The sequence below is a fragment of the Pinus tabuliformis genome, chromosome 3_2 (assembly GCF_031772625.1).
Source record: "Pinus tabuliformis cultivar Carrire ecotype Pingquan chromosome 3_2, CPIR1, whole genome shotgun sequence".
Lineage (NCBI taxonomy): Eukaryota > Viridiplantae > Streptophyta > Pinopsida > Pinales > Pinaceae > Pinus > Pinus tabuliformis.
Window position 1 is genome coordinate 485,786,403 of NC_142302.1, and position 3,691 is coordinate 485,790,093.

Sequence of the window (3,691 nt, forward strand, 5' to 3'; positions counted from 1 at the left end):
ATGGTCATAAAATATTCACTCTTTATCCTGAGAATATAAGATTTTGTGAGAATCTCGCAACAACCTTTAACTAACACAGTTTAAGGTTAGTTAAAATGCTATGGTATAATACAGTTCAAGTGCTATGGTATTATGGATTATCCATTTTTGTTGTTATTAATTAATAAAGAAATCTTAAATTTAATTTTAATGATCGTGTGATTTTCACGAAGAAATTAGATCTGTCTCTTTTAATTACGCCGTAAGGCGTTTCCCTCTGAAATGAACTCTCCAAACTGCTGTCGTGTCAAAATATGTGCCATTCGATTTGGTTGTTAGACGATCGGGTAATCATTAACCGTTGATTTGAATTGCGCAATGCCAGGTGCGACGCTCCATACGAACCGTCAACCGTCTTTCAACAAGATATGTTGCGGTGAGCACAGACGAGAAGGTGAGGCGCCTGGGGAGGCGAGACATCATGGTGGTGTGGAGGGGGACTGTGATGCAGCTCGAGTGGATGGAGGATTTTTAGGATATTCTCCATCCCCTGGGAGAGGTGGGCAACCTGCATGAGAACTCATTAGTGAAGGTGGAGTGAGGGTTTCTGAGCATATATACCTAAAGGATCACAACACGGGATACAACAAGCTCAGCACATCCGAGCAGGCAATGAAGGAGCTCGGTCGCCTGGTGGATGTGTATACGCAGAAAGGAGAAGACGTGAGTATCACCATGACCGGTCACAGCCTTGGCGGTGCCCTCGCTCTGCTCAGCGCTTACGAGGTTGCAGTGAAGGGCCTTAATTCGCTGAAAACCGATCCCGACAGGAACGTCCCTGTGACTGTGTTCTCTTTCGGAGCTCTGAGAGTGGGCAACTGGGCTTTCAAAGACAGATTGGAGGCTATGGGGGTTAAGGTTTTGCGCGTGGTGAGCGAACAGGACATGGTTCCCAAGATGCCCGGGATCATCTTCAACGAAGGGATGGAAAAATTCGAGCGACTGATGAAGCCGTTGCTTGACCGTTTCCCCTGCACATACGCTCACGTTGGAGTGGAAATCAAGTTGGATCACGGACATTCGCCTTCTTTGAAACCAAATCTTGACCCTACAGATTATCACAACCTGGAGGGATATCTTCATTTGTTGGATGGGTACGAGAGCTGGTGCGCCCCATTCCGATCAGGGGATACCGAACGAGACGTGGCGTTGGTGAACAAGGCTTCCGACATGCTGAGGCCAGAGTTAATGGTGGCGAGGAACTGGTATCAATTGGAGAACAAGGGCCTCGTCCAAAACTCATATGGAAGATGGGTGCAGCCTGAACGAGAAGCCGAGGGTATCCCATCTCCTAACCATGTACTAGTGCAAGAGTCTTTGGGTTTCGAGGTTCCAATATAGTGAATGTGTACAGATCAATGTGTGAAAGTAATGCATTTTCACTATTTTTTATATATAAAAAGAGTATCTTAGTTATTAGGAATGCATTTTTCGAGACTCTGACTAGCAAGGCATGTTGGAACTAAAAAGCGAAACAAATTCCAATCATTTACAGTCTGTCAATATGATCTTTCAAAAGAAAATATAGCTGTTACAGACATGAACAGTGCTACTAAAGAGCATATTAACTCTCAAATATTCAAAGAAAAATTTAGAAAATATGGAAGCTGCAGCATATTAACTTTCGAATATTCAAAATCTAAGTTCTGAAAAATTTAGAAAATATGAAAGCTGCCGGAGTAGACCCTGCTGTCTTGTATATATGAAGCTTAGGAGATGACTCCAGGTGTTCCAATCACACCTTTTTTGGAAAGCATATCTGTAATATGGTTTTGCAATGTGTGTAAAGCATATCTGTAATATGGTTTTCGTTTCAGGAAAATGTGTGCAAATGAGATGTGCTGAAAGGTAAATTTTATGGATTTAACACGTTTCATCCCGTATGACATCACTGGAGGCCGAAAGAAATTGAGCCTTTCTATCCCATCAATGCAACTTTTTAAATCCCCAAATACCTGAATATCTTTGATGTTGAGCCACTGAAACAAGTATAAAAAACCCGAGATGCAGTAATTTCTGCCCAGTTATTAGTACCCTACCACCTTAAAAACATGTTTATGTTGTATATATGGCCGTAGTACCAGCTGAGATATGTCAAAATAATAATATGGTATAAGAACTATTATAAAGGTTCATAGTTGTGTGTATGAAAGATATATAATTTATCAGTTCTGTTGAACATATAAAAACCAGTCACAAAGTTTATAATATAGAGAAAATAAGATTGTCCTCCTGATAATCCGCAATCAAAGAAAAAGCATGTAAATTGCTTTGAAGAAAAACTGACTTTATTACATTCTTTGAAGAAAAACTGATTTTATTACATTGTTCCAAGAATTGTTGATCCTTTTGTTTAAATAGCCTTGCTGTGCCTTTGTCCATTTGAATTGGATGCGGAGGAATTGTTTGGATGCCAAAAAGTGGTAGGAATCTGGGCAAAATAATTTCAAAAAATCTTGTAGATGCAGTGTTTGAATTTTATTTTTGATAGTAGAAATAGATTCAGCACCATCAGTAGAAATAGATTCAGCACCATCAAAAACGTCTAGGACACTTAAAATTTTGAAATTTAACAACTATAACTTGGATTTACAAAAATCTTTACCACATATTTTCTAAATATAACCTAAATTTCCATAACAATCCAGACAATTCCTCAGCTAGTTAAACTATGGCATTTAGATTTGTTCTTACACAATTCATGGATCCTTTGATTCTATGCATGTGATGAAAACTGATAGGAGAGGCATGAGATTTGAAATCATATTTTGATATATTGATAACAAGGTGTAGTTTCTTATTTCAAATGTTCCATTAATCAATCTATAATAAGTTTGGAATTTCTAGGTGATATTTTTTTCCTTTGCCATTAAGATATTTAGAGAAAATAATTATGGATAATTGTTTCACACTATGTCTATATTTACACAGAATAAAAATTGGAGTATGAATTGTTTATAAAAATTCAGCCTCCCATCCATCCTTTTGATGTGTCTCGTCACGCGGCTCTATTTTCAGTTTTACTTTACATATTTATTGCGTAGCATATTTATTTCTTTACATATTTACGCCGTAAGGCATTTCCCTCTGAAATGAACTCTCCAAACTGTTGTCGTGTCAAAATATGTGCCATTCGATTTGGTTGTTAGACGATTGGGTAATCATTAACCGTTGATTTGAATTGAGTAATGCCAGGCGCGACGGTCCATACGAACCGTCAACCGTCTTTCACATGCTGCAGGCAAAGATAACAAAACTCATCGTATTTTGTGCCTGCCGGGAGCAAAAGAGAGGCTCAGACTCTTCAAAGCTGACCTCCGCCAAGAGGGAAGCTTCCATGCTGCCGTTGAGGGTTGTGATTACATTTTTCATTTGGCAACTATAATGGATTTCACCATTGAAGCACAGGTATTTTTTAACAACCACCCGAATGCACAACTTCCGGAAACAACGAATTTATTACTGGATTTTGACCCCTTTTTTGGATATAAATTTTCCCTTTTAATGTACTTTTTCTTCAGACACAGATGAATGTTATCGAAGCTGAGGTGAATGGTACTCTTCATATTTTGAGGAGTTGTAGTCAGGCAAAGTCTGTGAGGCATGTAATTTACACATCATCCATAACTGCAACCTCGCCACTTAATGATGA

At 38.8% G+C, this 3,691-nt stretch overlaps 1 pseudogene; it reads left to right on the top strand.

Moving 5' to 3' along the window:
- The first annotated feature begins 651 nt into the window (after positions 1–651).
- Positions 652–1,380, top strand: LOC149181415 (phospholipase A1-Igamma1, chloroplastic pseudogene; annotated as a pseudogene).
- The last annotated feature ends 2,311 nt before the right edge of the window (positions 1,381–3,691 follow it).